The sequence below is a fragment of the Danio rerio genome, chromosome 14 (genome assembly GCF_052040795.2).
Source record: "Danio rerio strain M-AB ecotype USA chromosome 14, GRCz13ab, whole genome shotgun sequence".
NCBI classification, from domain to species: Eukaryota; Metazoa; Chordata; class Actinopteri; order Cypriniformes; family Danionidae; genus Danio; species Danio rerio.
The window spans coordinates 48,630,001-48,654,367 of record NC_141034.1 but is presented as its reverse complement, the minus strand read 5'-3'; the positions used below and the strand labels follow the sequence as shown (position 1 = coordinate 48,654,367).

The 24,367-nt window shown below is 34.0% G+C and overlaps 1 protein-coding gene across 8 annotated transcripts in view; it reads right to left on the bottom strand.

The window, feature by feature from the left end:
• si:ch211-170a17.1 overlaps positions 1 to 24,367 on the bottom strand; it is an 830,126-nt gene that overhangs the window by 229,260 nt on the left and 576,499 nt on the right. The window contains exon 1 of one of the 8 annotated variants that reach the window (XM_087282061.1): positions 23,665 to 23,775. The exons of the other annotated variants lie outside the window; for them this stretch is intronic. The gene's annotated coding sequence lies outside the window, so the exon portion shown is untranslated. Of the gene's footprint in view, positions 1 to 23,664; positions 23,776 to 24,367 lie in introns of those variants that run through there. 8 annotated transcript variants of the gene reach the window in all.

Below are 24,367 nucleotides of genomic sequence, written 5' to 3'. Positions count from 1 at the left end.
TTTATCCATCCATTCATCAATCCACCCATCCATTCATATTATTCAGTCTGTCTATTTATAGATCCATCCATCCATCCTTCTATATATCTGTCTGTATGTCTGTCTGTCCGCCCATCCTTCTATCTATCCATTTATCCATATTCGGTCCATCTGTCTATCCATCCATCCTTCTATATATTTGTCTGTCTGTCCATTCATCCTTATATCCGTCCATCTGTCCATCATTCTATCTGTGAATCCATCCATTCATCCACTCATATTATTCTGTCTCTCTATTTATCCACCCATCCATCCTTCTATATATCTGTCTGTATGTCTGTCTGTCCGCCCATCCATCCATCCATCCATCCATCCATACACCCATCAATTAATATTATTCTGTCTGCCTATTTATCCATCTATCCATCCATCCTTCTATATAAATATATATATATATATATATATATATATATATATATATATATATATATATATATATATGTCTGTCTGTCCATCCTTCTATCTATCCATCCATCCATCAGTCCTTCACTATGTCTGTCCATCTGTTCATCATTCTATGTCTCTCCATCCACCCATCCTTCCATCAATCCATATATCTGTCCGTCCATCCTGCTCTCTGTCTATTTGTCTGTCCGTCCATCCATCCTTCTGTCTATTCATCCACCCATCCATCCGTTCATCCATTCATCCATCCATCCATCCATCCATCCATTTTTTTCTTTATATCATTATATTTTAAATAATAAGCAAACACAGCAAACAAGAACAAACTAAAAAATGAATGAACGATCGAATAATTGGGTGGATGCTCACTGCTTATCATCATTGGTGTCTTTTGATGTATTTATTTACTGTAAATATACAACCAACCAAGGAAACAGACAAACAAACAAACAAAAAATATTCACTCATTCATCTGAGAAGTAATTTTCCCCCAAAATAACGAAATACACTCTATAGATGTGTTAATTGAAACATCCTTTTAGTCTTTTAAAAAAATATATTGATCAATATGTTACCTGTGATAGTTTAGCTACGCATTTATATGTAAAAACAATTAGACAAAACAAGATGTAAATGAATGAATAAATTCTAGATGTTCTGTCCAAGTTAGCATCTGAGAATAAAACATTTACTAGATAATGTTGTGTTAAGACTTATTATTCTTATACTCAAAGACATAAAAATAAACAAAAATAGATCTATATTAATGAATGAATGAATGAACAAACAAATGAATGAATAAATGAATGCAATTTTAAAATCTGTTCTGTTTAGCTTAAGATTTAAGAATAAAAATTTCACTAAAAAATGTTGTGTTAAGAGTCTGTCCTTATACTAAAAGACTAAAAGAGCTCTTTGAGTGAAAGTGCATGAACTCCTGAGCTCCTGAAAGAGGGCACCACTGCTCCTCCACTGAACACTTTAGCAGGTCAAAGCCGCAAGCTTCCCCTGCAGCTGACGATGTAGGATTTGCTGACCTCAGTACAGTGTGTGTGTAATGCTTTAGCATTAGCATTTATTCTTCAGTGAACCCGGGGTGCTTCTAAGGTTAGTGAACCTGAGGGTTTACTTCTAAATAAATCAATAAAAACTGTATTGTTTTGATATTGCTTTATCTAATATTGTAAGTCACTCTTGTCACATTTTACTTCAGTAGTTAATTGTGTATTTTTATTATTAATTCTTAATAGTACATCATACTGCTTATATGTTGAACGGTATGAGATTGTTATGATAATTAGGTAAAGTATAAATGCATATTATAAGAAAATAAAAAAGAAAATTAATGAAATTTATTTATTTTAATTTGTTTTAATTTTTTTGACATTGCATGCATATCAGCCTTTTGTTGGTGACCCCCAAAACCAAATTATAACCTTTTATAATACATAATAGGTGCTCTTTGATTCCTTTGTGTTGTCCCATCACCAATCGATTATGTGGAACCCAGCATTCTTTACAGTGTATTGTTTTATAAGCTCTAGAGATCTGCAAGGGGTGTAAACATTTGCTGGTACTTTCCTCTGATACAGTATATGCAATATATTATTATATTTATAAAATAAATAAAATGTAATGTATAAAAAAATATAATAAAATAAAAAAATATATATATTTGATGGTCGACCCAGGCACCTAACATGCAATTTTCTCTGGATCGGTTAGTAAGAAATGGCCTCAAAGCATTCCTCTTCCATCTTCAATCGCCAAAAACTGCATCTCGCACTGTAAAATGCAATGAAATATGCATCTCTCTGGCTTCAGTACAGTCAGTCTAGAGTCTCGCAGTCGCACCCAGGATCCTGTGTGTTTTGCAGGGGCTTGAAGCCGCTCATGTTGGGCTGCAGATGTTACAGAGTCTCTGTCATGTCTGAAGAGGCTGACTGTGCGCTAAAAGGCTGAGACTGGAAGAAACTGAGAGATTCTCTCCCGCTGTGACTCAAGCTGCCACTAGAGAGCTTTGGATCTACATTTTGCCCATGTGAAGAGGTATAAGCCACCTGTGCTACAACTGCTGCTTCCTGTCATCTGCACAGCTGAACGGTTGTGTGTGGCAGATTCTGACTTCAGTGAGTTACTAGAAACCATTTTTGATAAAAGGGGGAAACATCAACACATATCTAATGGGGTATAAGCACAGCTAGTGTTTTTCAGCCAATGATAAACTTCCGGTGAAAGTTTTATGTGACTAATTTTAATTTCATAAGGTTCCTTTAACAGCATTGTTGTACTGTATTTAACATACAATCAGCTGAATCAGGGGTGTCCAACATAAAAGAAGTTTAATGCTTGATGATGACAAGATGATTCTGTAAAATATAAAAATGAGCTGTAATTTTTCAATAAAAGAAGCTGCTGTTCCAATTGTGTCCACTGCATGGCACATCCAGTGCAATGATGCAAATGGTTAATTTCATCCAATCAAGCAGGGATTCTCAACCGGTGAGCCGCAGGATGGCTGCCTGAGGCCCACTAGTGGGCCGCGAGAATAATGCACTTTCTCCTGTTCTGTGATTGATTACTTCAAACTCTGTGCAAAAAAAAAACGCCTCATGATCGCGTCTGCAACTAGTCGGGAACATGTAAGTCTGTTCATTCACAAGCTATGCGTGAAGTGAAAGTCTTTCTTAGTGTATTTTGGTGTGAACTATTTAATATATCTTCATAGTTGTTCAAATTAATGTCCTGTGAGTGTTTTATAATGGACACGCGCCCTTACAGGAAGATCTAGAGAGGCTCAAAGGTGTTTCTGCCATTAATAAACTGGCCTATAAGCTTCAGACACGCTCTGGCGGAGCTGTATACTGTTCCTGTCAGTGATCTCCTAATAATATCCAACTGCAAACTCAACCGGCATCAGATCGAAGCATTTCAACAGATTTAGGCTTTTACTGTATTTTACATTTGTCTGTATATTTTTGAAGTAGATATTTAATAGTAAATATTCAATCAGTTCAGTTTAAAGCAGAAGCTGGAATTTTGCAATCTGCCTGTTGACCTGTGGTTCTCTTTGAATCTGTGTATGTTTAAACAATTATTTGTACATTATATATTGTACATGTACTATATATACAGTATATACAGAAATATTTTTATGGTGTGTACTTTGGTGTGCATATGTGTGTTTGTATTTTTGTTTTCACATTAAATGAACACAACAACACTACAAAATGTGTGCATGTCTTTATTTACCAGTGTTAAGCATGGTGCGGTGTTAAGGGCACAATATGTAAAATGTTAAATCATTAAAATTTCCAAAACAATTTACAGTTTTAAATATGTTGCTGACTTGTGTATGATCATTATAATAGTCAATATCAATATAATTGTATAATATAAAAGAATATTTAAATTAAAACAAAATAAACTATCTTAACTACTGCGATAAAGTGTGTGTTCATGCTAATGATATCCTTCTATTGACCTTATTCTAAAATGCGGAAGTGCGCCTGTTTTCGTGAATGTCTTAGAACTTCCGTTTCAGTCGCCTATGGGAGAAATGACAAGGAATAATAAACGGCAAAAAACGGTCAAACTATTTGCTCTACAAACAAATGTTTGCATGACTATACAGACCAAGCAGAATAATATAACAAGGAAATATCAGTTTGCAACATCAAACAGCGAAATGAGCAGTTTTTAATGTCAAAAAATGAATGGAAGTGAATGAGACCGGAAGTCTCGTGCCAAAAAGATTTAAATGGCAGCGCCCGCTCGTCTGCGGAGAATAAAGCCTGATTTATACTTCTGCGTCAGGTGACCGGCGTAACCCACGGCGCAGGCAACGCACGTGGCTGTGCATTTATACTTCTGCGCGCTGTCTCTGCCGGTCTGCATTAACACTTCCGAAACGCTAGTTGGCAGTGAGGTGTAAATGTTCCTCTGTGTCAAGTTTCTTCGCTACTTTTTTGCATTTCCTGAACACTTCCGGGATGTACAAGTGGCTCAAACTCGCTCATTTTGAGGCAGGAACCGGCGGACGTGCAACAACTTTAACTATGAGGTAAACACAAAACAAAACTTTCCATCCGGAGCTCCTTCACGGGACTCCACACTTGTAAACAATCGCTCGCGCGGCGTCGCGCCATTCGCGCGCCTCTCGGTCCCACCCAGACTCGTCAGCGCTACCAAGCCGACCAATCACAGAGCTTATGCTACGCGTCGTTGCGACGTGTAGTTACATTTTTTGAGAGGTGCACGTCAGTGACGGCGATGGCCACGGCGAAGGGCTATGCGTCAGCGCCGTAGCATACGCCGGTGTTTGACGCAGAAGTATAAATCAGGCTTAAGGTCAATACCATTTTAACACCGAAGACACTTTAAGATGTCGTCCGTTTTATTAGGCTGAAGCTTATAATGTATTTAGTATGATAAAACAGTGCTGCTCATACAAAAAAAGATGCTTTAAGATGTTGAATGTTTTATTAGAGTAAACCCTAAAACGTGTTTAGAATTATAAAACAGCGCTGCAGCGTTGTAGAATTGGAAATGGTCAACTGTAGCATATTACAAGTACTTTTGTGTCGCGCTATGCTTGTCATGGCATGCAATGACTACAACTCCCATAATTCCACACTCAGAACTAAAAAGATAATAAATAAAGGATTACAATTAAATATTTGTTGTTTTTTTTAACAACATTCTGTATCATTTTAACAAATTATAATAGAGAAATTATAGAGAAATGTAACACCCTTATAAATGGCCAAGTTTTAAAAAATACTTTTGACAACGCAATAAATCTCACAGTGTAGTACTCTTTGGAAATGAATAACCCGAACTGACTTTGAATATAATCCCTCATGCACATATATGCAGTCAGCTCACAATTACACATCATTAACATGCAGTACACGCATGTCTGTCTGCGTGTGTATGTGTGTGTGTGAATTAGACATGCAGTGCTTGTTATTCACCTCGGTTCACTAGTATGGTAATGTGCCATGCATTCATGCATGCAGTCTCGCAAGCCAGACATTTGACTATCGGCATATTGTAGCCTTTTCTGCTAAGAACAACCTGCAACTGACATGAAAATCCAATTTCGCCTCATTTTAATGTGATGTATAGGGGCGGGTGAATGTGAAACTGATTTAACAGCAGAATTAAACAGCAGAATTAGACCACTATATGAATTTAAAATTACTTACAATAATGTTACAGCACATGTTTCAATATATCAACAAAAGACAATAGGCTAAAAAACATGACCTTAAAACATGAAGTTGCCTATGCTGGTGATTCAATTGATGATATTTATAATATAATATAATATAATATAGTAAAATATAATATAATAATTAATAAAATATAATATAATATAATATAATAAAATATAATATAGTAAAATATAATATAATATAATATAATATAATATAATATAATATAATATAATATAATATAATATAATATAATATAAAATAAAATAATATAATATAATATAATATAATAAATTATAATATAATATAATATAGTAAAATATAATATAATAATTAATAAAATATAATATAATATAATATAATATAATATAATATAATATAATAAAATAAAATAAAATATAATATAATATAATATAATATAATATAATATAATATAATATAATATAATATAATATAATATAATATAATATAAAATAAAATAATATAATATAATATAACATAATATAATAAATTATAATGTAATATAATATAAAAAAGTATAATATAAAAAGTATAATATAATAAATTATAATATAATATAACATAACATAATATAATATAATATAATATAATATAATAAAGTATAATATAATATAATATAAAAAAGTATAATATAATAAATTATAATATAACATAATATAATATATATATATTATAATATAATATAATATAATATAATATAATATAATATAATATAATATAATATAATATAATATAATATAATATAATATAATAAACATAATATAATATAATATAATTTGTGAGCAATCACTCATAGTAGTGCAATATGGCTGTATATCGGCACTGGTAGGAGGCTCAGTGCCTTAGAGTCCCACCAATAATGGTATACAGCCATATAGCACTGGCACAAGTGTGATATTGCATTTATACAACAGTTCAACAGCATAATCTTGTATATAAAACAGAAATTCAAAACAAATCCTTTTGTATGAGGAACTACTTTCTTACGCCATTCATTCACATCTGCAACTGATGGTATGAACAGTAGAAACCGCTGCTACTTCACAAACTTCACTTAAGAGCTAGTGTTTGAATGACTTTCTAGCACAATATATCTAAAGTGATGACAAAACTGATTTTACTCACATTTCAAGATTACAAGGCAAAATGATTCATATTCAACCCTGAAAAAGCCAAAGCAAAGCAAACACTACTAGATTGATATGGTATAAATGCATACCAATGTATATAAGGCTGACAGCAATGGTGGCCCAATCTCTCTCTCTCACTCACTCGCTCTCACGCTGTCTGGCTGGCGATGCCAGAATCGCTTTGCATAGCACTCTTTTTATTGCTATGTTTTTGTTAAAGTTTGATTATTTGGTTATGTGTTAACTATTTTGCTTCATTTGTTTATTTTGATACTTTGTTTATTTTTGTAGCAGGTGGTGGATGTTGATTTTTCATAGTCACATTTTGTTATTTATTTAGTTTAGCAAGGGAAGCAGAAGCCCGGAAGACACACTTGTTTTTATTCTTTTTCAATGATCTCTCCTGAAAGAACAGTTTTAAGGGAATTACCAACATTACCAACACGAGTCCAACCGTGTATACCGGTTGCAAAAAAAGGCCGCTTGCAATAGCAAACGTGTCGTGTTGTGCGGTAGGATCCCAAAATCGAAAGTCCAAAAATAGAATACTTAACTTTTACCGTACACCACACTGCTTTTAATGCCAATTACAGAAGTCTTTGGCTAACAAGAGGTGAATGGAGTGAGGACCTGATTAAAAATGCTCAACTCTGCAGTTCTCATTTCATAACAGGTAAGTTCACGCTAAGCTAAATCAGACACATTACACATTTTTGATTGCAGCAATGATTTCAGTAAAAACAGTTAAAACACTGAATGCTAAGAATATAATGTAAAAATGTAAGTTCACATACCCTGCCATACAGGTACACTTTGCTGTCAGAATGCAGTTGTTTTGCTTGTTGATGATTACCCAGGCCTGTATAGCTAGGCAGAACCTTGGTTTTTATCACTAAAAAAATTAAATCTGGTAATCATGGAACATTATTTCTTGCACATGACCACACAGAACAAAATTGTAGGCCTCCAAAGACTTGACTATAACTTCTCTCTTGTAAAATCAGGAGTTTTAATAAAAAAACTGTGCTTATCACTGGGTGACAAGCTGTTATAATATGCTAAAAGCATTATGTAAACAGGATATAATATGCAATCAATATAACTTATTGTTATGTAAATCAATACAACAACAAACTCTGTACCACACCGAATGTCAGTCTCTCGCAGTAAATTAAAGTTTTTTTTTTCAGCAACCTCGCTGCACACGCATCCTGAATGTTTACAAACCAATAATTCGTCTATAGTCTGTTTATTTTGTTTAGCTGCCCTACAGTTATTTGTCAATAATGTTTTGTTTCTTTTTGAGAGGTTGATTTAATGAGATTAAAAATACATTGACAGGGATGTCAATCTGTTATCTTCAAGCATCTGTGTCTTTCACATGTTCAGCTCAAATCCTGATTTTATTAATAGAGCCAATTTTTTATTTATTTATTTTTTTGCCATAACACTCCCCTAAGGACTTATCATGCGATCTCTGCCACCATCTTGTTGCAAAACATCAATGACAGGCTGAGGGCCACGAGGTGCTGAAATTATAAATATTTAAAATAGGCAAGCCACAAAAAAAGCCTCAAACGTACATTATGTTGTCCAACAGCTGCAACATTTGTCAAATTGAAGTGAATCGAATTATCTGATGTCAATGTGGATGGAGTAATACACAAAGGGTGAAGAGGCTGTACAAGTGCTGAATATGGCCCAGCCATCAGCCAATCAGATTTAAGAACCAGCCAAAACTGTTGTATAAAATAAAATAATGCACTCTTCAATGACAAAACAATTTTTCTCCCTCTTTTCCCAGTGAAAATCGAAAAGCACATCCATTTTCCGAGTGTAAAATAGAGTAACTCTACTTACAAAATAACATCATACAGTAGGTGTTAGGAAAAAGCATGTGGGCAAGTAAATAAAGATTTTTCCTAGTGCATTTCTGTGTACTTTAGTGTGCTTATGTGTCTGTTTGTATTGATGTTTTCGCAGGAAATGAACAGAACGAACCCTACAGAAATAATCCATGACCAACACTCATGTTCTGACAGAAATTCTGGACACAGAAAACGTTAATAGCATGTTTGCCTGTGCTGATAATGGTCTCCACAAGCACAGTAAAAATGACCTAGTTACATCCAACACAATGCTGTCTCTTCTTCCTACACACACACACACACACACACACATGCGGCGCAGACACTCACACGCACACATGCACCACTGCATCAATAAATCATAAACAAGAAATAAATTAAACATTAATTCCAAGCTTGCGGAGAGAGCCGCTCGCAGTCGGCCAACAGGAGCCTCTCTCTCGCTGAAGCTCCGATCTGGCACAGCTTAATTAGGATCCTCATATTTCCAGCGAGCAAACAAAAGAAGGGGAAAAGGAGCAGGAGAAAAAAAGCAGCAGGAGAGCAGGACACTGTAAGTAGGTTAGACCTCCCCTCTTGGGTCAAACCACCACAGCTTACAGTCCTACCAGCAAAAATGGTAATGAAAGGAGGACAGAAATATTTTAACAGCCCCTGCGAACTCTTCTAAAAACTACAAATATGTAACCCTGAAGGCAGAATTACTTCAACATCAGTATCTTCTCATTTGTGCAATATGAAAAACATACTGAAGACTGCGGGCTGAGTTCACTGAATGTGAATCGGCGCCAGAAATTCATTAGCACATTGAAAGCTTTTGCTGTTGGTTTAGGAGAGGAAAGAACAGAAGATATCTGCGTTGTCACTTCTCATCTGACACATGACTAGTAAGTGGCTCCTTGGGCCCTATCATACACCTACAATGCGACGTCAGGCGCGATGCAAGTGTTTCATTCCTCGTTTCAGCCTGAGGCAGGTGTCATTTTCACGTTGTGTGCCACGCTGTTAAAATAGCAAATCCATTTGCACCCATTTGTATGCCCATTGCTGGAATGAAGGTCTAAAAAAAGATGTGTGCACTGCTATCATCAACTAAAAACTGGTCTAAGGTCAATGGTGCAGTTTTTTTTTTTTTGTTATGTGAAAAGACTGTAAGAGATATGCGCATGTACGGCTCCACAACACACAACATGCTGCTTATTACACACAGGGATTCAAAGCAGCACACAAACATCTTTAAATATGAAAAAATAAAGGATTAAAATGTTAAATATTTGTAATATTTTGTTAAATAATTTAACATTTATTGAAGTTTGGCCAGAGGACAAATGATCGTGCCTAACTGAGCCTGGTTTGAGCCTGGCTGGTGAAGTTTTGTTCCTCGCCACTGGCTTGCTTGGTTAATTACTTGTGAAGCTGCGCATCAATGGATTTCCTCTTAAGTGTTTAGACTTTCATCAGTGGAAATTAAAACACACTGAACTGAACTAACCTGAACTTCAACTCTAAAACCTGGACTTACGCAGTTTCAATTTACTAAAACTTTTATGTTAAGCTAATTTGACATAATCTAAAGCGCTATACAAATAAAGATGAATTGGATTGAATATTACTGTAAACATAAATATAACAATACCACTACATCCTTTCACACCTTGTTTACCACAGGAACGTTTTGGTGGAATCCAGCTCATTCTGAAGATGGTTTGTTTGTCATTTAACCACACGCACAAGCAAATCTGTTTTTTCACTAATGAAACATTCTTCTTTTCTGCTTACAACAGGGCTCGAAATTAACTATTTACTTGGTAGCACTTGTGCTCCCAACTTTAAATACTCTGGAGCACCAGAAAAAAATGACTGAGCACCACTGAGCAAATTGTATATTAAGGGATTTATTGTATTTGAAAACAAAATCAATTAGGACTAATAAAAACCTGAAACAACTATCTAACTAATTCTGTAATGACTTCTTGATATTTGGGCAAAAAATCCAAAATTAATGTCTAATAAATATAAAATATTAATGATGATGACAATAATACTAACAATGAATTACATTTGTCATTTTCATGCTGGGGCGAGGCAGTGGCAGGTACGTGAGGTAGTCTTGACCTCACAGCAAGAAGGTCGGTGGTTCGAACCTCGGCTCAGTTGGTATTTCTGTGTGGAGTTTGCATGCACGATGCCTTTGCGTGGGTTTCCTCCAGGTGCTCCATTTTCCCCCACAGTCCAAAGACATGCGGTACAGGTGAATGGGTAGGCTAAATTGTCCGTAGTGTGTGAACGTGTGTGTAGATGTTTCCCAGAGATGGGTTGCGGCTGGAAGGGCATCTACTGCATAAAAACTTGCTGGATAAGTTGGCGGTTCATTCCGCTGTGGTGACCCCGGATTAATAAAGGGACTAAGTCCCTGAATGAATGAATGAATGAATGAATTTTCATGCTGGCTTGAATGTGCTTGAATATGAGTTATCTCCTATATAAAGTCCATCTGTTACTTTATGAAAAATAAATGTATGGTTTGCATCAAACAAAAACGAAGCATTCCAGTAAGAAATGTTTATTTTGCACTATTGTTCTTATTTGCATGTCAATTTGATAAATAATATGTCTGCTACAAAACAAATGAAAGGTTACAATAAATCATTCAATTCAAAGCTGAAAACTGCAAAGCAGTCATCAGTAACTAAACAGGAAAAATAATATACATCTCAAGAAAAAACGGACAGTCAATGCATTTCTCAAAACAATTGTACAAACTGCAAAACCTAGTTGATAACCTACAAAAGTGTGTCACTTGCTCAAAATGGATAGCTCATTCCTCAAAAGCAAGTACTGATGTCCATGAAAGTGTCAGTGTCATCAAGATGAAAAGTCCCGACACCATGGATTATGAACAAGATAGTCAAATGGCTCTGTCATGTTTTCATTAGGACAGTTTACTCTGGACATTTTTTCAATACAATAAAGTCAGATTTTGGTGACACTTCCTGAAAATGCTCAAGACAGCACTATGTACTATTTGCACAGCCATTTGAAAACTACAGTAAAGTTAGACATCCCTGCATTAAGAGAGGTATCTGAGTACAAGACACTGAATATGTATGTTTCACATTTTTACTGCATTTGCTCTTTGCAATTATAATTTATTCACAGCATTGTGCAAAAAAAATAAATACACCCTTATTTACAACAAACATAATCATTCTTTGGGTAGAGCTGTGCACAGCGGTAAATAATATTGCAGTACATATTGGAACTGAACCTACAACACAGGTCTGTAAATCATTCATGAAATTGTTAAAAAAAAAAAGATTTTTTTTTTAATAAAATTTGCTTGACAGATTTTGACAACTAGTTCAACATTTTTGTATGTAATGACTGAAATAATTAAATGAGGACTATTAGTTTGATATGGAATGACTATTCAGCATTCACAAGATCAGTTAATTTTGACTGACATGACATAAGCAAATGATAATGTTATAAATAGCCAAGAGTTGTATGAAAGCAATTGATACATGTCTGAAAGCATTTCCAATTTGTTGGAAGGAATGAGAAACTGCTAATATGATGTGCACAAATGACTAATTGTTTTGAGAAATGCATTAACTGTTGTGCAAATGTAAATAGTGTTGTGAGAAATGCACCAAAGCGACTGAGAAAAAAACTGTAATCAAATAGAACAAAATGTGTTTTAAGCCTTTCTGTGGAGTCTAACAGCACTGAATGATGTAAATTATGTAAATATAAATGTCAAATAATGTATAGTCTTCATTCTATAAACAATTAAACACAATCAATCTTTGTTGAATCTATAAACTTGGAAATTTCTTGGTCTTAATCTTAGTCACAGGTCTTAAAAACACAAGTGAAAATCTTTCACTCCTTAAGGGTAAAGCTTTGCAGTGACTCACATTCTGAAATATGGATCCTTGTCATTATAAACTCGACAACAGGTCCTGCTATGTGACTATTGCGGATTTGCACATTGCGATATCGATGCTAAAACGATATATTGTACAGCCTTAATTTGTATAAGTAATATAAAAAAGATGTTAAATTAACAGCCCTAAGGCATATCTGTATCTATGGATGGATAGGATGTATGGAAGGTTGAACAGAAATGCAAACGGATGGATGGATGGATGGATGGATGGATGAATGGACGGACGGACGGACGGACGGACAGACAGACATAATGATATACAAGCATCAGATGAAAAATACAGACTAGCAACTTTCTTATTATTTTACAAAAGACTTACAACTATTGATCCATGAGCAAAATCCACTGCTAATAAGTGTAAATTAGCTTTTGAGTCAATCCTCTCATGTTTCATTCTTATGTTTACATATTTTTTTTTTACATGATTCGTTGCAAATTCATATTTGATTTCTGCTCTGCACCATCACTGGTCATCGTTCAGCAGCAGCACTGTGCAATCATCATGCAATTAGCACATTAATTCCCACGGCTATACAAAAATACTGATGTCTCACATCACAAACAAATGGAGCTAAAGTGCCAAATCCAATGTCAACCGTTTCACGCGGGACAAAGAATTAGAGCAAACCTCGTCTGTTTAGTCATAGGTGCTCCTTCAATAGCAATTAACCATGGACAACACCACGGCAAACAAAACAACTCGCCGCCGCACACCAATACAGCTCACATTTCTTTTAATTAAAAGTGTGCAAGATCGCGCCTGACATTTTGGCCGTCCCCTGTGAGCGAGTCTTTGGCTGAACAAGACTCATCTGGTCTAATTAAATTGCAACAGAAGCCTCGCGCTGACTGGTGTTGAGACATGTGGTTGACACGCTGCGGTTTTACAATAGCGGCGTCAGATAGTACACTCCTCCTAACATCCTCAGAGGTCTTGAAACGGTTCCAAAAATTCACACTCAATTTTCACCCCCACACCTGCACTGAAAACCTAATAATGGCTATCGCATGCTCCTTCAGAGAAAATCTCCCAGTTCACTAGTATAGGACAGACTCATGAGGGCAAAGTCGCTATGGTAACTTTTATTCTGCATGACCAAAACAATTGCCGACATTTGCACTTGTGTCGATAGCAATTGTAGTCTCAGCAATTCTCAGATTATCATATCAGGGTATATGTAGCAATCCTAAAGGTAATTTCAATACCTTTTTAAGACCTTCTATTTTAAGACCTCATCCCCACTTCTTATCAAGTTCTGATCAGTATCAAACCTTTAATTCAATAAACAGTTGTTAATAAACAGGTGCAGTTAAATAAATCAATGGAGCACAACCATGTAACAAAACTCAGACAAGCTCAGGAGTAGGAATTTTGAAGAAATCTCGATTCAACTCTACAAACGATCTTAATTCAGCTTCTCTACAATTTAGCCAATTATATTTTGTGTGAAACACAGCGACTGCTGAAACACAGACTTTTAACTCACAATCTGACTAAATTTACATTCCGACTCTAATGTTTTTATTTATTTATTTTTTAATTATTAAATATTCTTATAGTGACATTAAATGCTAAATAAATTAGTTTTACCTGCGAATATTTTAGACTTGATATTAAAAATAACATACACATACAGTTGACATCAGAATTATCAATCCCCCTGAATTATTAGACCGCGTTTATTTTTTTTTCCCAATTTCTGTTTAACGGAGGGAAGATTTTTACAACGCAATTCTAAACATAATAGTTTTAATAACTCATTTCTAAAAACTAATTTATTTTATTTTTGCCATGATGAAAGTGACATTTAAAGGCTTAACTAGGTTAATTAGGTGAACTAGGGAGGTTAGGGTAATTAGGCAGGTTATTGTATAGCAATGGTTTGTTCTGTAAATTATCAAAAGAAAAATATATAGTTTAAAAGGGCTAATAATTTTTTCCTTAAAATGGTGTTTAAAAAAATTATAATTGCTTTTATTCTAGACGAAATAAAACAAATAAGACTTTCTCCAGAAGAAAAAATTTTATCAGGCATACTGTGAAAATTTCCTTGCTCTGTTAAACAAAATTTGGGAAACATAAAAAAAAAAAAAATCAAAGGGGGGCTAATAATTCTTACTTCAACTGTATACTGTTCATTGTAAATAAGTACACACATTTAATCAACATCTCAGTGAATATTGCCAATATGTTAACAAAAACACATGCCAAGTTGGGACCTGAAGGTCTGAGTGATGTCAACCTATCCAACAGTGGACATTTATAGCCTGCTGGAACACTTACTGTACTCTTTACTCATTATCTGACATTATTTAATGCTAAACTCTAAAATGCATGCACACACACACACACATTATGATTCCTAGATAAATAGATATAGTTCTTATATATAAATAGATCATACCAGCCAACACTCAAGTTTTTCCCGGGAGTCAAATCAAATCAAATCAAGTCACTTTTATTGTCACATAATCAGCAGCACGTGTGCTATGATGAGTAAAAAAGCTTAGGTGCTGGCTCCAGACAGTACAAAATACAGACAGTGCAAATAAAACGACATTCTCCCGTATTTCAGACCAATCTCCATCCCGTTTTGTTATTTCTCCTGGAAAACTCACGTAATTTAACCCCCCTCCCCCCTCCCCTATTGGTACAGTCTGTAAACATCCCGAGTCACCAACTTTTGGTATAGTGGCTGCCCAAAACTCGCTGCATCTTATTCTGGTTCTCAACTGTGTTATTCAGATTATTCAGATCCTGGATTTTCAGAGACAAATGTTGGCAGGTATGAAATAGATATAGTGCTTATTTATTTAATGAATTTATTGATTTGATTCATTTGACATTTCTGTGTGGAGTTTGCATGTTCTCCCCGTGTTTGCTTGGGTTTCCTCCAGGTGCTACGGTTTCCCCCACAGTCCAAAGACATGCGGTACAGGTGAATTGAATAAATTGGCCGTAGTGTATAAGTGTGTATGTGAATGAGTGTGCATGGGTGCTAGCCAAGACTGGGTTGTGGCAGAAAAACATATGCTGGAGTAGTTGGCGGTTCATTCCGCTGTGGCAACGTCTGAAATAAATAGTAAGCTGAAGGAAAATGAATGAATGAATTGTATCTTAGTCACTTTCTGTCCAAATTCTTTGCAGAAATAAGCTACAGCATACATAACTAGAACCTTATGAGATGTTATAATGGTACAGTACATAACGCACCAAATGAGATTGAGAAGGAAAGTAGCTCTCTTTTATGACTCATATTTTATCCACAGACTGGTTTATAACTTCTTACATTTATGAATTTGCTTGTGAAACAGATCTTGCCTGTGAGCGGTGTTTGACACAGTTGTACCTCCTCATTTTCAATAATTATGGCTTACAGTACAAGCTTGTGAATTACCTGAGAATTACGAGGGAAGATTTTAGTGTGGCATATCAAGGTTTTCCACTACCACTGTGTAAATTTCCACCAACTTTGTTTATTTTTTTTTTCTCTCGGGTTACAAATGAGATCACAAGACGGGTCTGTTTTTAACTAGATGAGTTAAAATCTTACAGAAACATTTGGAGGATTTCATCATCTCCAAACTACATCAATGTTTTGACAGACATTTCAAAAACTGCCCAGACTGAAAGAATGATGCTGTCTTCGTCTGAGAAGACTGCTAACTAAACCAATTCATGGATAATTTGAGACACATATTCAGTTTTTTTCTCTCTCTACTTTCTGTTTGATAATGTTCTGAACTGACTACGCCTGAAGTGTATTGATGCACCAGTCTTGATTTTTCATGGCCAATTCAGACATTCAGGCGGTTCAATTATTACTTTTTACATTTTTTAAGAGAAATACTGTATGCTGGTATAATTTCAAAATATAAATCAAAACATAAGGATTCAGCTTTGTGAAATTGTGTGTTTGTATGACTTTATGAAGCATCCTTGTACAAATTAAAACAGTAGAGATGCAAATCATTCTTCACTCTTTCCGTCTACAGCACTGATGTTTGTTTGTGATGTAAACAAAGAAACTGTTCTGGTGTGTGTATTATACAGAGATCTGTATAACAGAGACCATCTGTATAATAGACCATCTGATCTTTTGCTGAATTTCAAAATGGCTAATTAGAAGTTCAAATCAACACACTTTGAAAGCCTCCATCATCCAGGTTAAGTTTCTGGAGAAGTTTAGGAGCTTACAGAGCTGGGTGCACTTCTGAAAGGATCTAGTGGACTCAGACACGGCTCCAAACAAATCGACGCTGTTTTTCAATCTTCTTAAAGCACGTAAACACAGCTCTTCTCTCAATAAAATTCATGCTAGCCACTTAGCAACAAAGCTAGAGTGACTGGGCATACAGAAGCCCTGCCCATCACGCGAATTCACGTCTGTTGTGAAGTGAATTTGACACTGAATGAAGCGGATTTGATGCACGAATAGCACCAATTATCCACACTTTCCGCGTCTGGTGTAAACATAGCATAAGATTTGTAGAGAGCTAGCTGTCAGCTTTTAAATGGTTAATTCTATTGGTGATTCCAAATATGTAATGTAATCGTAAAATTGTCAAACAGTTTTGGAAAATTTGATGTTTCCCCATTCAGACAGAATGCCTGACCATACTTGCTGAGAGGCGTTTCAAAGATGGCCACCAAGTGACAATTAAGTTACTTGCCTTAAAGGGACTTTGCTCTACCAACTTGATGGAAACACACCTAATTTGTACTGTAGAACAAACTATTTGCTTTCAACTTTAAGAGAAAAACATGGATAATGACCAAAAGTCTAGAACAAAGATTTCACAACTGAGTAAAAAAACAAACAATAACAAAAAATGTAAAAGCATCAGTCAAAATAACATCTTTATTCTCTTTGCGTTCCACAGCAATCATTTGTAAGTGCTGAATAGCAATGGAAGTCATTATACTCTAGCTGTGAAACAAAAGCAGATCTCTGAACTCTCCCCCTTCAAGAGCAGCTGAATATTTCAGTTATTCCGCATGCAGGGGTGAAGAGGGCTCCTTAGCATGCGCTGAGGTCATCTGATATTTAGCATAAGCCTATCTTTGATCTTTAAGGGAAAGACAAGAGTGCAAGATGTAAAACTAAGCGTGATGCACTCCAAGGAAAATATCGATCTGAAATCCAAGTCACACCACCGCCAAAGGGAACAATGCATATCTGAGGCTCATTATATCTCTGTTCAAAGCTCAAAACTTCGCTTTGACCGGACGCACACAGGTTTACCTCAGAGTATTTCTTTGCCATTTGCAACTGTTCCCTCTGCTCAGTGAATCAGACATTAACTGAAGCTGAAACACGTTAACTGTGACAAATGGCTGTGGTATTTAGAGTTGCGTCTCTGTTGTTGGTTTATGCTAATGATATGAAGGTGGACAGAAATAAACTCATGAAGACACATCTATATTCCCTCTCTGAATCAGCAGCTTTACAACCTGTGCTGTACAAACGCATCATGTAGTAAACAAGACTCAAAGTGTTGCAGTGTCACTTGTAATTAGATGTATTTTTTAAATGTTAGTATTAAATGTAATACAGTGATAGTTGCTGTAGGCTTTGGAAAAATGCTTTATGGCAGTATCAAAATGAACCAATTAATTAATTCCAAATAGTGTTGAAGTGAACGTTTGCTAAAAAAGCGAGTTCAGTTTTCTCAGAACCAGATAAACATTATTGTGGCAAAGTTTTATTATGCTGGGTCAGGCATGTACACTGACAAAAGTGTACAAATTACAAACCACAGGAGAGGGTAAATTCTTCAGCAGGATAGCGCTTCTTCTCATATTTCAGCCTCCACATCAAAGGTTTCTGAAAGCAAAGAAGGTCTAGGTGCTTCAGGATTGGTCAGCCCAGTCAACAGACATGAACATTATTGAGCATGTCTGGGGTAAGATGAATGAGGAGGCATTGACAATGAATCCAAAGAATCTTGATAAACTCTGTGTGTCCTGCAAGAATGCTTTCTTTGCCATTCCAGATGACTTTATTGATAAGTTTTTTGAGTCATTGCAGAGATGTATGGATGCAGTAATCCAAGCTCATGGGAGTCATACATTTTGTCTAAGCAAAGCGAGACCTTACTGTCCTAATTAAGTAGTTAAAAATCAAAGCATAATCATATTTTATTTTGGTAAAAAGCGTATTCTAGAGGCCTTTCATATAAGTCACTTCTGATACTAAATGATCAAATAGAATTCAAGTTATTATTTGTAGTTCCTGAAACTTGGATAGGCGACAAGGCGTTTGCCAGGTATTGTATTGCATTTACCACAGCAGTAATACTATTAAATACATTTAATTTAAAAATGTGCATTTACCCTAGCAGTCATGCCAGTTTAACATGTTTCATAAGACTAATTTCTGAGCAATCTGGATTATGTGTAACAGTACCAGGTGAGTTACTGAGCAAGTTTACTTCACTAAAAAAGCCAACATAGGCTTATTGGTAGGATGTTTTTCAGTCTACATTTTGTGAAAACACAAAAACATACTTAAACATTGGTAAAATAAAAGGCAATAACTTGTATTCCTGTTCACACTAATGACATTTAAAAAGACATGCAATATTATTGATAAATAAACAGTTACTTTAAGTTTTTTGCACACGAATACATTTATCTCACCAATCCATTTCCATATGGACAACTTTTCTGGTGGTAAGTTTGCTTTGTAGCTCACTTTGTGTTTTATTAGAGTTGTGGTGCATAACAGAGATGAACACGGTGTAAAATTAAGGTTAAATTATGTTGTCGCAATACGCATTTCTCTTAAGTTGGGTTTTGAAAACACTCTTGGTTAGTAGACATGTACAAGATGGATGTGTACCTGAAATTTACAACAAAAATGTACTCGAAGTAACGCATTTCAGATTTGCAAAATTTGGACAGCGCCGTCTAGTGGATTTGTCATCAAAAATGTGCAACATATCATACAATAAGCATAGCTTTTTACATTTTACAAAAATTTAGGTTTCTAATGACACGGGTGAAAACCATGTACAGTTGAAGTCAGAATTATTAGCCCCCTAAAGTATTAGACCGCTTGTTTTTTTCCCCAATTTCTGTTTAAGGGAGAGAAGATATTTTCAACACATTTCTAAACATAATAATTTTAATAACTCATTTCTAATAACTGATTTATTTTATCTTTACCATGATTACTGTAAATAATATTTTACTAGATATTTTTTAAAACATGTCTATAAGGCTTAAAGTGACATTTAAAGGCTTAAATAGGTTAATTAAGTTATGGAAATTAGGCAAGTTATTGTATAACAGTGGTTTGTTCTGTAGATTATCGAGAAAAAATATAGCTTAAAGGGGCTAATAATTTTGTCCCTAAAATGGTAAATAAAAATTTCAAAACTGGTTTTATTCTAGCCGAAATAAAACAAATAAGACTTTCTTCAGAAAAAAAAAAAATATTATCAGACATACTGTGAAAATGTCCTTGCTCTGTTAAATATCTTTTGGAAAATATTTTAAAAAGAAGAAAAAAAATTGTAGGGGTCTAATAATTCTGACTTCAACTGTACATGAAAAATGGAACATAAAACTAATTGACAATCTGCGCTCTAATTATATTAATTGTTGATGTTTTGCTCCCTCGAGTGTTAAGTTTAAATTTAAAATCGCTTTGAATTGAACGTATACTCTATTTCTAGCAAAAATGTTGTCTAAGACCTGTTTTTCCAATAAGCCTGAATAGAAAAATTGGTTTTAGCAGAGTTGAATGGTTATAGAAATGACCATAATTTCTATGCACAAATCTATTCTTTTCTGCATTGGGAGAGGCATGGCAAATAATATCCAGTAATTGTCAAATGCTCAACCAATGAATATAAAATAAGTGCAGAAAAGAGAACTGCAGCTGTCTGGAAAAGACCACAAAAATGTGCTGAGACCATTACCTGGACACTGAACAGTCCCGAATAAAGAGGCCTTGCACTATTTCACTTAGTCGAAGAACAAAGGAAAGAAGAGGAAAGGAAAGATAGAAAACAGCAGAGGTTAAAATGCATTTAATCATTTAGCAGATGCTTTTACCCAGTGTCTTAAAACTGTGGGACATCACAAGTAATTTATCATTCAAGAATCTACAATCGTCAATCTTAAAAGCACCGCAATGCAGAGTTACAAGCAGTTAAAAAGAAATAAATATGCAGAAATTACATAAAATGTGGAATAAAAATATGCATAGTAAATGTAATTGTAAAAACAATTATTCTATTGTTTGAAAGGTGAAATTATGTCCCTTTGTCATTCAGTGTAAATGATGTTTATATATTTATAAACATATTATCTAATGTAAATTTAATCATATTTTTTAAATGTAGTATTATTGTACACTGTAAAAAAAAAATGATATGACAAAAAAGTCCTTACAACAAATACATTTTTAATGGTACTTTAACTTATTTTAATAGCTAAACAATTTAAGACATTCTTTTAAAAATAAAATAAAATAAAAATATCGAATAAAATGAAGTTTAATAAATTACTTAAACAAATAAATAATGATTCTCTTACATAACTAAAAATCACATGACAAAAAAAATAAAAAAGTCAAGGTTTTTGTGTTACTTTAACAAATTTTAATAAAATAAACAAATACAATAAACTTAAATAAATAAAAAATAAATAAATTACTAAATTGATATGACAAACAGTCATGTCGACAAAGATTTGTATGATACTTTAACTTATTTAAATAATTTAATCATATTTTAACTACATTTGTTTAGTTAAATAAGAATTAACTTAATATTGTAAGTTGAGATGACTTGAATATTCATTTAATTCAATTAAATAATTTAAGGCAGTAAATTTTGTTTTATACTGTACAACTGCATTTGCCAACATTATTTAATCCGCCCAACTAACATGAACAAACTAACAAGAAATAGCATTTTAATTATTTAACTAGAATTAAAAAAGGTTTTTAAATTCTGTGAATATAAATAGTTCATAATGTAGTTAGTACATGGAAAATAATTCATTAACTAACGTTAACAAATATCATATAATTGTAAAGTGTGATCATACATTTTCATATATAAATAAGCACATATTTCAAAAATATACATGAAGGAAGCAAGTTTTAAAGAAAAAGAAATAAAGAGAAAGGAAAAGATAAAGGCATTTGGTCACCGCTCTTTCAGAAGTGATGATGCAATCTACTGTAACCGCAGCAGCTCCATGAGACTGTGGATTGTGAATGGGATAGTGCTGTTTTTATCAGTGCACTGAACATAACACAGAAACAAATTTGCCATATAAAACGTAATATGTCCCCAAACAGACACATTAAATATTGCATCAGAGTAAGCAGACGGAAGTGTGCGCCATTACAAGAAAGAGGGCCATGAATTTGTGTCAAAAAAGGAAATGAAGAGGAATATGTTGCAGAACTGAGCGAGAAAAAGAGATAAATTTTTAATAGATCTTTACAGGTATATATGCGCATGAGTGTATGTGTGTGAGTTTAACCCAGATAAATAGACATCTACCATGTTCTACTGTCTGACCTCTTTTGTTTCACCTTTAAAAAATGTCATGCCCGAACACTGACACCACCTACGGTATTACACACAAAACAAAAGTAAACATGTAGAAACTTAGTAAGAAATAAAATGAATGACTGACTGACTGAATGAATGAATGAATGAATGAACAAATTATTTATTAATAATAATATATTAATTGATTGTTTGATTGATTAATTAATTCATTCCTTTATTTGTTTCTTTCTTAGTAAGTTGCTACATGTTTTACATTTATTTAATAACTACCTAACTTAAAAAAAATACACAAGTGAACAAACAAACAAACAAACAAACAAATAATAAACAAACAAAACAAACAAACAAATAAATACATAAATAAATATATACATAAATAAATAAATAAATAAATAAATAAATAAATAAACAAACAAACAAACAAATAAATAAATAAATAAATAAATAAATAAATAAATAAATAAATAAATAAATAAATAAATAAATAAATTTTTAGGGACAAACAACGATAAGACAGCTGTCAATGTTTACCAGTTTTCAGCTAAATTCAAAATATCTTCAGTTCTGTTTTCACTTTTGCCCTACAGATCGAGCAATTTTGAGAATGAATGATATTTTGTAGAAAGTTAGAAACCGGTAACCACTGACTTCTACAGTACTTATTTTTCCTACTGTGGAAGTCAATGGTTACCGGTTTTAGCTAAATGATTTCAACATGACTTATCCCAATGGGAAAGAACAAATAAAAATATATATAATTAATTAATAAAATAAAAAAAATAGTAGCTCATGCGACAGCAAAAATCTTACACTTAAAAAGATATTTTACGCAAAACTGACAAATTCTGTCATCATTTACTCTTTTTTTTTCTTCTGCTAAACACAATTGAGGACATTTTGTAGAAAGCTGGAAATGGGTAACCACTGACTTCTATAGTATTTGCTTTTCCTACTGAAAGTCGATGGTTACCAGTTTTGAGCTAAATTCAAAATATCAATATATTTTTAAATATCACGCTTTAACAGTGTTAAACTGAAAGAAAGAAGGAAAGAAAAAAAGAAAGAAAGAAAGAAAGAAAGAAAGAAAGAAAGAAAGAAAGAAAGAAAGAAAGAATCACATTATATGAACCAAGACCACACAGGAATAAATGATTTCCACATTTTCACCTTGGAATTATAAGGTTCTATCTGCATTTTGAATGGGTTTTTGCATTCCATAGGAAACAGTGTGTGTGTAACATTTTTTATTTTTATTTTTTAAAGTCTTAAAATGTAAACAACTTATAAAAAGCATCCTATAAAGTAAATACTTTGTCATTTATTAGGAGTGTCAATAACTCAATTTTGACAAAAATGTCAGACAGAACCTTATAATTCTGAGGTGACGACTTATGCCAATTAGGAAAAAAAAGTATCTCATACGACAGCAATGCACATGCTTAAAGGGATAGTTCACCCAAAACTGACCAATTCTGTCATCATTTACTCACCCTTTACTTGTTCCATACTTGCTTGTCTTTCCTTCTTCTGTTGAACACAACAGAGGATATTTTGACGTGAGCTAGAAACCATTAACCATTGACTTCAATCATCTACTGTGCAAGTCAATGGTTACCGGTTTTCAGCTAGATTCAAAATATCTTCAAAAGTGTGTACAGAATACAGAAACTCATAAAACTTTACAACCACCAGGGGGTAAGTAAACATTGAGTAAACTTTCAAATTTGGGTGAACTATCCTTTTAACAGTGCCTAGAATTTCTGCTCTGATAAAGCCGCTTTATTATGAATATAATTCATCAGAGCACAGAGGAAGTTTACTTGAAACCAAACAAAATGAATCACTGCAATGCAATTTTGAGCAATACATGAGAGTGAAAACTAAGCAGGCAGCATTCAAAACACCAGGGATTCATAGTGACACAACATAAGGGAAAAGCAGTGTACCGGTGTACTGTCTAGAGATGGCCACATTTTCAACCCTTGTTTTTCGAAATCCGAAGAGATTAACAATACACTTTGGAAGTTCATCCAGCGTTCAGGAAAACATGTGACATCGCTGATGATTTTTCATGGAAGACTTAAACCCAAGGGCGCACCAGCCACAGGGGACCAAAATTCTAAATACAAGTTCCATGACATTTTTTTCCAGCTGTTCTTCACAATCACAATTTCACAGATTGAAAGAATGAAA